This window comes from Alexandromys fortis, unplaced genomic scaffold, assembly GCF_014885135.2.
Source record: "Alexandromys fortis isolate MF-2015 unplaced genomic scaffold, M_Fortis_MF-2015_v1.1 scaffold_92, whole genome shotgun sequence".
Lineage (NCBI taxonomy): Eukaryota > Metazoa > Chordata > Mammalia > Rodentia > Cricetidae > Alexandromys > Alexandromys fortis.
Window position 1 is genome coordinate 6,247,405 of NW_026067972.1, and position 13,101 is coordinate 6,260,505.

Here is a 13,101-nt window from a genome sequence, read left to right on the forward strand (position 1 = left end):
AGTGCCAGAGGCTCTGCAGATAAACAAACAAACAACACAGTTAAGACGGGATCCAGGAACCCTGACTTTTGAACATTTTGAAAAATCAGTTGATTAAAAAAAAAAAAAAAACAACAGCGGGGAGGTGGTGGCACACGCCTTTAATCCCAGCACTCGGGAGGCAGAGGCAGGTGGATCTCTGTGAGTTCGAGGCCAGCTTGGTCTACAAGAGCTAGTGCCAGGACAGGCTGTCTCGAAAAACTAAAGAAAAAAAAGAAAAGAAAAATCAGTTGAGAATGAAAGGAGAGCCAGGAGTGGTGACAAGCAAACCTACAATCCCAACAGGTCGGGGCAGGAAGGTGGGTTAGGAGTTCAAGGCCAGCAGCAGCTATATAGTCAGTTCAAGCTAACCTGGGCTACAGGAGACTGACTCAAACACAAAGAGGAACAATGTGATGAGGTTTGTGGCTCTGCGTCAAACACCACGGAAACCATGAATGAGCATCTCTGGAAGGGTTGTTCTTTTCAGAGACTCAGAGACGGAGGCGGAGGACGTTCTTACAGAAGATGAGCCTTCTAGCTATACCTAGCTGGGTAGAGAGTGGAGATGTGGAACTTAGATCTCCAGACTCAGGGAAAGCGTCTGTGGGCATTTCCTGGCCCGTCCCTGGGGTGTCTCATGATCTAGCTTAGCACATGCTGTTAGGGTGGTCGTCACTGCGCCTTAAATAAGAGGTGCACACGTGTCGTCTCCGGTTCCATCCTAACATCCCCAGACAGGGATAACATTCTCATTGTGAGCGTTCTTTATTTTAGTTAACTTTTTTTCAAGACAGGGTTTCTCTGTGTAGCCCTGACTGTCCTAGCCTCGCTCTGTAGACCAGGCTGGCCTTGAAACCAGAGATCTGCCTGCCTCTGCCTCCTGAGTGCTGGGACGACAGGCGTCTGCCACCATCGCGCCTGGCAAGTTTTTTTTTTTTTTGGGGGGGTCTCACTTTGTAGCTCTGACTGACCGGCCTAGAACTTGTTATCTAGACCAGGCTGACCTCAAACAGAACCTCACTACTCCTGCCTCTGTCTCCTGAGATAGGAGGAAACCAAGGCCTCAGGGCAGAAGTAGTTTCGCCACAGTAAGTTACACAGTCACAGTCACGCAGTTTAAATGGAATCCAGGCCTGGCTAGTCAGGTTCTCGGTTCTCAAGGTCGTCTACAACACAGTCTCTCAAGCACCTGAGGTCACGCCCTCTTCCTAGAGTTCTCCCCTTTACCCACGTCTGCTTCCTACTTCCCTGGATAGGCCCTCACTTGGGAGTTCACTTACATAGGGACTATCACCTACTCTGAACCCACAGCCCCTTTCATGCTGACGTCCCCACGTTCTCACAATACTGGCCAAGCCTGTATCCTGCCCTTCACACAGCAGTTCCCAGGCTGCCTCATCCTGCCCCAGTCAAGGCTCCCACACTGTCCTTGCTCTGAGCTTACATTCCTCGACACTTCCTGGGAACTACCACTCTCCACTGTGCTCCCAGACTGATTATTTATATACTGCAGAAGCCCCATCTTTTCTAAGTGTCTCAGTTCTCTACCAAGCCGGATGATGGGAACAGAATCTAAGGAGCTCTACCTGGCTGGCAACAGGCCACCGTGGACAAGAGAACTCCAGAAGAAGGTTCCTGTCAGTGCCCATCTGTGTCCTTCTGTTGGCCACTAGTTCCTTGATCTTTTGGTTTCTTCAGAGCCAGCAGGGAGGGCAAAGGCAGGCACAGCTATTCTTTAGTAATCTGACCTTGACCTGAGGTCCTGCTGGGGAAGTCTCCTGGACTGGGCCTTCCCCAGGGCAGGGTGGTGGATTTGAGAGTATTAGTTTAGCTTAAGCCTAGGTTTCTTCCTGCTAGCTAGTGGCTCTGTAGAGGGCTGAGTGTAACCAGCCAGGTCCCTCTCTCCATGCACTGGGAGACATTTTAAACAACATTCCTTCCTATGGCATCCAAACCTGGAGTGAGGCGGCTTCTCCAGCAAAGCAAGGTATGTGTCTATGTGCATACGTGTGTGCATACGTGAGGCAAAGCCACCAGCCTTCTGGGAAAGGATGTGTGGACCCTGCATTGTTTCCAGCATCTGTGGAGGTGTCTCCACCCGCCCAGCCTTTGTGTACAGATCTGACCCCTTCATTCTGACAATTGCAGCTACGGCACTTCATTAGGGATATCCGAAAGGAAGAAAAAGATCTTGTTTCTTGACCAAATAGCACAAACAGCATTAGCTCAAGTCTCTCCTCTCCCCCGCCCATGCATGCAGAAATGAGTTTGTGGCTGCATGCTGCCACTGTCCCTTTCAAGAGACAGATGCTAACGGTGAGCCTGCCTCTGCCTAGCTGCTAGCCCCCTCCCTCGCCAGAGCCATACCTCTGCCAGGAGCCTCGAGCTGGACCTGGTGACTCCCGCCAAGCTGAATCACTGGTCCCCACAGCCGCACAGGGGAATCGGGCTGATTTTCTAAGATCTGCTTTCTGCTATTACAATGGCATCCTAGGTAATGCAGGGAGGCTGCGCAATCTCAGCCTGTCTTCTAGCCGCCACTGCTGCCTCGGCTGCTGGGCTGCGGTGACGTCGCTACCAAGGGGGAGGGAAAGGAGAAGGCAAGCCCACAGTGCAGCCACTCAGCTTCCCGGTCGGTCCCAGAGGCTGGTTAGCCCGGGGGAGGAGGGGAGTAGAGACAGAAGTCAGCCACAGAGGGCAGTAGGTGCTGGAAGATGGAGACTTTCCAGACAGCAGCAAAAAATAGAGAGAGCTGGGCCCAGCTTCTCTCCAGGCTCCGTGTTGGGAGAAGTCTGGGCAGAGCCTGGGAGCTCGCTTCCTTCCTTCCTTCCTTCCCCTCTCAGGCCGCCCCTTTAAGCCCCTCCCTCCCTTTCCTTCTACTGTGAATGACTTGTTTTCCAGCTTTTTCCTTTAGTAAGGCTTCCAGCTGGGTTAGGGTGGAGGCGATTTTGGAAGCCACACCCAAAGGCTATGAGAAAACAAAATAAACCCAAACCCCCAACCACCTATTCTCATTCCCCCAACAGAACAGCAGTCGCCTTTCTTGAAGCCCATCTCAGTCAGGGCTCCCAGACACAGGGCGGCTCTGTTCACAAAAGCACTGGCCCCTGCAGGGGGATTCCCTTGCAGGGGGGCGATGCTTACAGCCAAGGTGGGGTCCAGCTGTCTTCAGAGGGTCTAAGAGCTGACACAGAGGTGGGCCTGTCACATCAGTGTTTGGGGTCCAGGGGGCTTGTAAGGAGAGAGAATCCCTTTAACCAGGAGGAGCCTGCAATAAGCTCCTCCAGAGAAAGGGAGGCTGATTTCTCTCAGATCAGAGAAAAATTTCTGCTCTGACTATAGACCCAGTGAACCCTCCATCTCTTCCTCACTCAGGTTCTCGGCCAGTCTGAGAATGAATGAGCCGTAGTGGTCCATACCTGAGCCCAAAGAAAGGCAAGCTGAGCGCCATCTCTGTCTACTCTATGCTCAGTGACGCATCCTTCAGAATAGCAGCTTTCAGACCAAAACAGTGGCCCACACCTTTAATCCTAGCACTGTGGGGGGGAGGGGCAGAGGTAGGCGGATCTCTGTGAGTTCAAGGCCAGCCTGGTATACCTACTGAATTCCAGGGTGCCCAGAACTGCGCAGAGAGAGACCCTGTCTCTAAAGACCCAACAACCAAACAGCGGCTCTCAAGGTGGGCTTGGTGGCTACCAAGCACCCGTCCTGCCCATTGATTTTCCCTCTCAACGGTTTTCCTTTCTCCTTTCCCCACCTTCCAAAAGTGGGGGCTGAACCAAAGGCTTTGTGTGTGTCAGGCAAGCTCTGTATCCCAGCCTCCTCCCGAGAATCTGTGGATGTAGAACCTATGGGAAGGAGGGCCGGCCATGCTGTCCTCACTCCATGTCCATGGTGAGGACTGGAGACAACGTGGGTCTGGGCCCTAACTCCCTTTTCCTTTTCCCTTGGCTTTCTGGAGGCAGTGTGTCCCTCAGACAGGTCTCCAACTCGCTGTATAGTCAAGGTTGGTCTCAAACATGTGGCCATCCTTCTGCCTCACCCTCCTGAGTGCTGGGATCACAGGTATGTGCTATGACACGATCTCTTTCCTTTCCTTGCTGCTTCCACGCCTCACGAGACCTGTGTATCTCCTGACTCCATCCTGAACTGACCGGATTACAGAGACACAAAGTGGCTGAAGACCCATCTCCACCCTTGACCTGCTTGAGGAACAGCAGTTTCTGAGCCCATGAAGTAGGAAATGACGGAGAAGGGACGGAAGGAGAGAGGGAGGAATTCACAACATTAAGCCATGACTGGTCCTCTCTGGATGGCTGAAAAGGTTTCAGGACTCTTGCCTCTTCTGGAGCTGCTAGAGACCACTGCGGGGCTTTGCTGTAGGTTGTGACGCCATCTGTGATCAGATGCACGGAGTGCTAGCTGATTCCTGCGGGAGCTCTGGGCCCAGGGTTTGTCCCTGACACCCCTGTGGGGCCACGTTGAGCACTGTCTGGCAGCTCTCACATGTTCAGGGCTTCCTTTAGCCCAGCACATCACAGACCACAGTGCCACCACTTCCTAACCTCACTGCACGCCTGGTGCCGGTGAAGGCCGGAGGTGTGGGAGCTCCTAAAACTGCCGCGTGGATGGTGGGAACTGAACTCAGGTCCTCCGGAGAGCAGCTGGAGCTTTTACCCTGAGCCGTCTCTCCAGCCCCTAATGTTTCCTTCTCAAATTTAATCCAGAGCTAAGGAATGCTAGACTTCTGAAGACAGCCCCTAACACAACAAGGAGCCAGGTGTAGTGGTCTAGCATTTGGGAGGCTGAGGCAGGAGAGGCTGTGTTTGTGGTCAGTCTGGATTACACGGCAGGACCCTGTCTAAAGTGACCGAGCAAGAGGACGATGTAATAACACCTTTGACCCTGATCTCCCAACAATCACTCCACTGACCTTTTACCTCAGGGACTTATTTGGAAATAAGGAAGTGCTTTCATTAGCACTGCTCTAGTCAGGCATATCTGACGTCAGCGACAACCCATGTCTCATCCATACTGGATGACTGAATCTAATCACAAAGTTAAGAAATGCTTAATTAAAACAGGTCAGAATAAATTATGATAAACTCTACTCTGCACTCTTCTGATCTTGAAGCATCCTGAGGCAAATTTTTCTTTTACATTTATTGGATGATGATTGATTGACTGTGTGTGTGGACACAAACATGCCACGTACACATATGGAAGTCAAGAGTCCAACTTTTAGGAGTCACTTCTCCTTTACCCTCACGTGAATTCCGGGAATTGAACTCAGGTGGGCAGGCTTGGTGGCAAGCCCCTTTTCCCATGGGACCAACTCACTGCCCATCCGGAGACTCTTAAGATCTGAGTGTGCACGCTGTATGCATGTGTGTGCTGGGTTGGTGGGTACATGCTCACATGTCACGCTGTATGCATGTGTGTGCTGGGTTGGTGGGTACATGCTCACATGTCACCAAGGCTAGCAAAACTAGGCAGTCAGGAAGCCCCAAGGATCTGCCCATTTCTGCCTCCCCGCTGCCGGGATGACAGGCGTGTCCCTGGATTCAGTTTTTACAGAGGTGTTAAGGATCCAACTCATGCCCTCATGTGTACTGGACTAGTACTTCCCTGACAGAGCCACCGTCCAGCCTCCAGGAGCCCACTGTGAGTATCTATGGGACTGCCTTGTGCTAGAGGTGTCGGAAAGGGACCCAGTTTGAGATCACTGTCGCTATGCCTTGCAGGGGGCAGGACAGAACTATGCTGGGGAACATGATACAGTTGGATTTCAGTTGTAATCCCCAAGCCTTAATACACAAAATAGGTTTGCTCTGGTTGAAGATGGGACGCTAAACCCCCGTGCTCCCCAACTTCCTTTTCCCACTGTGGGGAGTCTAAATAGAATTCAAAGGGATTCTACCATTTAAAGAAAAACATTCCAGAAACATCAGGGCAAAGGTAAAGACAGCCCAAACCCAGTTTGCTGAGACTTGAGAGTACCAAGAGTGAGAGGAATGACTGAAGGAAGTCACCTCTGGGCCAGGAGGTGACTCAGTGAAGCTGCCACGCAAGCTCGAGGGCCTGAATTCAGGTCCCTAAAAGGCTGGGCATGAGGGCAGCATGCCTGTAATTCCCGAGCCAGGGAAGAAGGAGGACCCTGGGGCTTGCTGGACAGTCTAGCCTCGTAGGTGAACTCCAGGTTCAGTGGAAAACCCTGTCTCAAAACAGTAAGGTGAAGAAATGACTGAGGAAGACACATGACGTGGACCTCTGGGCTCCGCACGTGTGTGTGCGCGCACACACACACAGACACACACCCACAAATGTACACAAACACAAAAATACTCAAAGAAACCACCTCTTTCTGCACGGCTCCTACATCACCTGTTAATGAAACTGGCTTTCCGGAGCAGAAATAAGCTTCATGCTGCCCGTGAATTTATGAGTGTTCTCTCATAGAAGCCCCTTCCCTGACTCTGGTTCTGGGCCTTCAGAGGCCCTGAGTACTGACAAAGACGCAGCCTTCCCTAGAGGAAAGCCCTTGTCCCTGAGATGCTCAGAGAATTTGGAGATTTAAGAACTGGCATTGATAGTGGATATCAGTGGCCGAGTAACAAGGAAAATAAACAAGCTGCCAGGTGCCTGAGCACACCTGGCCCTGGCCTCAAGCGCCTGCCTCTACAATTGGAATGGAGCCAACACCCACAAGGTCTTCCCTCTGGGCAGTGGAACAGCTCCTAGTTGAACAGGATACTGTTCTTAACTGGTTTCACGTTATTTTGGACTCTAAGCAAGGCCAGCCAGAATGCTGGGAGTGTTCTGGAGGGCTGTCCCAGACAGCCAGCTGCTTCCTTATTAGGCCTCCCTAATATAGTGTCCTCTTTCGAAGCACAGACGTTGTTCTGCTTTGGGCTCCTCACGTGTGCTGCCTCTAACAATCAAAGGCAAGCCCTCTGCCAAAGGCCTGGTGCTGCAGCAGAACCGCAGACCTGCTGTGGCTGCATCGTCTTTTCTCCGAGTCTGTACTTCCTTATGAACCACAATGTGCAGCACCTTTAAAATATCGCTACTGGAAAGAACCCGTGACAGAACTCATGCCGGTTCCCAGCCTCTTAGTCTCGGCCGTGGCTGAGCTCCCGAGGCCCCAGTGCAACAACTGGAGACTGCAGTGCTGGGCAATTACACCAGGCAAAGAGCAAGACGCCGCCAGTGCTGACCAAGAACTGCTCTTTTTTGTTGTTTCTCAAAACAGAATTTCTCTGTATCTCTGGCTGTTCTGGAATTCACTCTGTAGACCAGGCTGGCCTCGACCTCACAGAGATTCGCTTGCCTCTTCCTCCCTGAGTGCAGGGATTAAAGGTATGCACCACCACCACCAGCTAGAATTGCTCTTCTTTATTTCACAAAAACCTGATAGTAAATTGAGCTTGGCTCCAGGGTCTCTTTTTGCAGGGAAGGGATTACACCTAGGAAGACAGCCTTTCCCACTGGTCTAGCCTGGGTGCATTGCTTTCCCATCAGGCCATCACCCTTCCCTAGCTCAGCTTCTAGCAACTGGTCATCTGGAGACCCCTTTCAGGTTCCTTTCAGGTATAATCATAAAGTAAACCGAACCCAAAGGTCCTATGCAGGATGTTAACGGCTAGCCTCCTTCCCACCCTCTTCATTCCAGACTGTAAGGGCACACCCCTCACGCTCAGAGGCTGGCTTGTAATGTCAGTTACATCTCCAGAGATCGAGAGCCCGCTGCAAACCCTATTCCTTCTGCGGGTATGCCAGGTTAGAGGGAGAGAAGGACCTCGGGGAACTTGGCAAGATTCAGGTCCTACCTTGGCAAACAGCTCTTCAGAAGAAGGGGTGGAGAAGGCAGGTGTCAACGAGGCCGCAGGACAGTCTCCCAATGTCTGATGCAGGTGAAGTGAGAGCAAGAAACCACCAAGACTAGAGACAGGAATAGGGTGCTGAGGCCGGAGTGGCCTGCTTTGCTGAGAGGCAGTTTAAAGCACTGATTTGTGGGAGTAAGGCAGCTGGATCAAACAAGGCCCCTCCACCGCTTCAACTGTCCAGTGTGGGCAACACCTTGCTTATCCTTTGGCAGTGCCTTCTGGCTCCTGGGATCTGGGCAGCACAGCCCCAGTGTTCCCTGCTCCCCCTCCTCCCAGACAGTGGACTGAAGCGTGCAGGCTGCCAGACTGCTGGCCAATCGGTTTGTCCAGAGCTGTAAATAAAAGGGCACATATGCAAGAGAAGTGGCTATGAGAAGAATCTAGATTGAATTACACAAACCAGTTGTGGGGCCGGGGTGGGGGTGGGGGAGGTGAGAGAGCGCAGAGGGAAGCTTTTCAAGGAAACCTCCAAGTGCGCCCCTGCCTCAGCGTGATTGCTGTCACAGGCTTCTCTAGGGAACCAGGCTCATCTGGCCAGGCTCTCGGCAGTGGAAGCCCGCCCTGGAGGTGCCTTATTTGCCAGTAGCATTTAGATGGCTAGCTCTCCACGCTCGGGCAGAGCACTGGGACTTTGTAGGGGCAGCAAAGACTTTCTATGCACCAGTAATGGTGTTTGCTTTAGTTAGAAGACCAAGGTTAGCGTAAGTTTTGTCTTGCTCACTTAAACAAACAATTTAACATGCAGGTGTGTGGCATCTGGCTTTGTCCTAAGGATTCAAGAGGTTAGGGTCTGTAATTCACAGAGCAAGGATTTGGTGCTAAGATCAGTTCCAATCTGAAACACAGCCTGCCCGCTATGGAACTCTGGGAAACTCTGGGCTGTAAACTGCTGTGACATTCCCTCAGAGAGTTACAGAGTCTGTCGTACCTGACATCAGTGCTCAGCAATGTCACTATTATTACTCTGTCTCTGGCAGATGACCAGTGTTCTTGTTTCTTTTCTCCTCACCCAGTTTCCAGAGAAATCTAAAGCCTTATGTCTGAGGTATTTGTGGGAAAATTATCTACTAGTCAGAGAACTAAGCGGGCTGCTGATGCACCGCTGTAAACCCAGCATCACAGAGAGGCAGCCATCCTCGGCCACAGAGCAAGGTTGAGGCCCACCTAGACTGAGGGAGACACTGTCAAAACACAAACAGAGTCAAAGGGAATGGAAGGCCGGTCATGTCGTTCCCTGCCTCCTTGAACTGGGCCTGGAAATCCGTGTCCATCAGATCTACACTAGTAGCCTTCTAGAGTCTCAATCTACCTACCAGAGCAAAGACACCAACCACACTATCGCTAGTGTTACCTGCTGTAAGACATGTTCCCAGACTGAAGGTCCTTCTCCTGGGGCCCCAGCTCAGCTCCCAGTAGGTGAAGGGGAGGAACAGCCTGATCCCAAGATGGCAGGAGAGGGCTGCCCAGGCTGGTGTATGCCCAATCACAGCTGCCTGTTTGGCCTACAGGCTAAAAATAGCAACCCTGCTGGCGATGGATTAAGACAGAACTGTACGAGGTGTTTATTTTTACACTCTGGCGTCAGTATCAAGTTCTACTGGTTACTGTCCGAATGTAGGGCAGCTTCCTGCCATAGGAGTGGCCCAGGCTTCTCCAGGTTGCTAAGCTGGGTTCAGAAGCTAGCAAGCTCTGGGGAAAAGAGTTCAGTGTTGACAGACAGGGGAGTGGAACAAGCAGACGCCAGGTGTCCAGGTGTCTAGTCCCAGATCTCTGTGATCACATGGACCTCAGCTTGAAGGCTGCTGCCCACAACATTCTCCTCAGTCGGGTAGGCCGCTTCCAGAAGAGCTAATGGCTGCTCCGGTCAGGACACGTGTCTACATACACTTACAACCTGTCGTGTGAAATGATCTGAGCAAAGTCAAGGGAAGATTCCCACCCAGCATTCCCAAGCTTGGCCTTGTCACAAGTCACAGACTGGCGCACTGTGAGCTGACAGAAAAAGAAAGAGATACTTGGGAGAGTATCGTAGAACACCTGAGACAGAGAACAGGCCAAGACCATCCTCAACTCATCTGCCGTTCCCAGCAGGAACATCATATTTCTTAGAGCTGCACCCCTACAGGACACAGCAGGCTAGAGGCACCCAGAAACCAGCTGTCTGGCCAGAAGCCAGAGCCCACATCACCTCTTCCCAAGAGCCTGCAGAGTGGGGCCCAGTAACCGTGTAAATACAGACCACAGAAAGTGGAGCCCCGAGGCTGTTCCCATCGCCTCCCTGCCTCCCTATAAGTCAGCTCCTGCCAGCCTTCTCTGAGGTCAGGCAGACAGTGCTGGGGGAAGCAGACAGCTGGGCAGCTCATGTAAACAGATGGAGACAGGCCTAAGGAGGGGCTATTCCTCACCGCAGCCGGCTGGAGAATGACAAAAATGTCCCACACATCAGGTAGGAATGCTGAAGTGCAAAACACCAGGCGAGCCCAGAGCAGCAAGGACTCCTTTACCTCCCTGCTGAGGCTGACTCATGGCCAGGGCCACGTGAGTGGCACCAGGAGCCTGGGTGTGAACTCAGTCAATGCATTCTTTTTCTGTCACTCAAGGCTTATCTACCTGGTCATCAGAACAACAATGCAGCCCCAGAGACAACCAGGTTTGATCACCAGTGATAAAGGTCTCTGAGCTCAGCTCCCTCTGGAAGCTGGCACCCTGGGACCATGGCAGGATGCCGGAGCAGAGGGACACTGCTTTCATTCTTGTGTATCCCCTGACGTGCTGGGTCATAAGGGCAGGCTACCTGTCCTCACAAGCTCCAGGTCTGCTACCTGCAAAAGGGTCTCTTCATAGTTCTCGTCTGCTGCTGAAGCAGGAACGGGAAATGTAACTGCTATGAAATAAAGCATTTGGACCAGAGCATTTCAGAACTGTCGTCCATGTGGCCAGGCAGAGCACCGTGGCCCTTCCCAGCTCTCCCCCTTCTAGGTCACAGTGGCCATGCTGGAGAGTGGGTCTGAGCAACAACTCCACGGGAAGGCCACGATTTCCACTGATGTGTAAGAAAGAGGGTCGAAGGCAGAGCAGCAGGGGCTCCGCCGCTCACCCCTGCTCTGTGACTGGCTGACCCAGGACCCTGGGAGGAGGCTGAGCTCCACATGATGCGGTCAGCAGAAGGATCTCCTGGACTCTGTCTAAAAGGCCCCGGGAGGCGACAGGAAGGGAGGACTGAGCGCCAGTGTGCAGCGGGACAAAGGCGGCACTGTACCCAGGCCAGCACGAGCCTTCACTCTTTCTAGTCCCGCAACTCCTCGGTTGGCCAGGTCTCTAGAACGCAGAGGTGGAAAAGAGAAATCTAGTCTTCTCTGACACACGTTAACTGCTACTGGCTTCCCTGAGAGTAGAAGCAGACATCTGAACCTCTCCTGCCAGCTCTAGCGACACCCACCTGCCTCTAGAGAACGGGCCTTCAGGACCAGCAAATCCACCTGAAAAGGGCCAGGAACCAGACTTGGCTCTGAGGGTAATATAGGGATGCAATGGACTCCCGGGTTTTTTTTTTCTTTAAAAACTATTTTATTTTAAATTGACCATTTATAGCTGTATACTTATAAGGTTCAAAGTTTTGTTATGATTTACGAATGCAATGTGGAATAAGTAAATCAAATGAATTAACTGTGATGTCCCTGGTATCCATCCTACCCTGGGAGTTGCATATGGTCTGGACTCCAAATCCCAGCATGCCAGGTCCTGACCCCTCCCTGGGGGAAGGTCAGGACCACTTCCACAGGGTATTTAAATGGGGCACCCAAGGAGGAACACGTGGTCCCAGGTTTTGCAGGTGTTCCTTGGTTTTCTGTTTCCCCTGCCATGCTCTTGGCCACCTGAGAGTGCTGCATTTAATAAAACATGGGCATTTTAATTTGGTTTAATTCGGCCTGATTGGATTTCTATGCACCAGCGGAGAGGAGTTTTCTTAACACTAACATCACCTCAAATATTTGATCATTGTCTGTGGTGAGAACATCTGAAATTCCCTGTCAGAAATACCGAAATATACAATTCTTTATAAATGTAAAAGTCAGCCAGTGGCGGTGCTCGCCTTTAATCCCAGCACGTGGGCGGCAGGGGCAGGTGGATCTCTGTGAGTTCGAGGCCAGCCTGGTCTCAGGTAAGGAACAAATGGCTAACAGCTGAAAACTTCATCCTTATAAGATTACCCATTACTTGTTATGCTACCCACAGAGCTAGTGTTGGTCATAAACACATTTCGGATCTTTACAATAACTATGCAGAGAAGATATTCTAGCCCTACTCTGCAGCCGAGGAAACCAAGGCGGTCTGGGATTAAGTTTATCCAAGATCACAGAGCTGGGAAGAACAGTGCTGGGCTTGGAACTCTGGTCTGACTCACTCCCAAGTCCCCCTGCCTTTACTCAATATCCTCTAATGCCCTCGGCAGAGGGGACCACTGAGTAAATGCCTTCATTTGAGGCTTGATTAGATTTTGTTCTAAAACAACGACGATCTGTTGGTTAGCCCTTTTTAATACTATGGCTATTAGCAAATGACAAGATATTACAAACCACAGGCACAGCAACTTCCCATGGTAGTGAGTGACATCAAGTCAATACAGTTATAGTCACACTTAACCTTGTGGCTTATCTGAACCAATATTTATTTACTCCCCACAAGAATAAAACAAGCTGTAAATATGTTCACCTTTGCCTAGTGGCTAAAGAAGTCTCTTCAAGGGCTTGTAGTCACCTCTGTTATTTTGTAAACACTTTGGGCTGTCTGGATCAGTTCCCTACCTTCCCAAACCCCAAACTGTTAGCTGCCAATCAAATATTCATTCTTACTCTTTTTCAGCTTCGGTCATTTGGCTGGATACAATGTATTTGTACTTCCCCAGCAGGAGTGACCTTGTAGAGGAAGTGTGTAGGCTTTAGGGCAGTCTCTGTAGAATGAGTGGGGTGTGACCTTCCTCTCTTCCCTACCTTAGGGGAGGTGGAGGGGGGAGTTTGTTTATTTGTTTATTTATTTATTTATTTATTTATTGAGACAGGGTTTCTCCGTAGCTTTTGGTTCCTGTCCTGGAACTAGCTCTTGTAGACCAGGCTGGCCTCGAACTCAGAGATCCGCCTGTCTCTGCCTCCCGAGTGCTGGGATTAAAGGCGTGCGCCACCACAGCCGGGCTATA

General features: G+C 51.3%; 1 protein-coding gene across 6 annotated transcripts in view; it reads right to left on the reverse strand.

The window, feature by feature from the left end:
- Positions 1 to 13,101, reverse strand: part of Rusc2 (RUN and SH3 domain containing 2) — a 47,358-nt gene that overhangs the window by 19,897 nt on the left and 14,360 nt on the right. For 2 of the 6 annotated variants that reach the window (XM_050155950.1, XM_050155952.1), the window contains exon 1: positions 2,389 to 2,821. The exons of 3 other annotated variants lie outside the window; for them this stretch is intronic. The gene's annotated coding sequence lies outside the window, so the exon portion shown is untranslated. Of the gene's footprint in view, positions 1 to 2,388; positions 2,822 to 7,850; positions 8,003 to 13,101 lie in introns of those variants that run through there. One more of the 6 variants, XM_050155954.1, reaches the window with a different exon arrangement.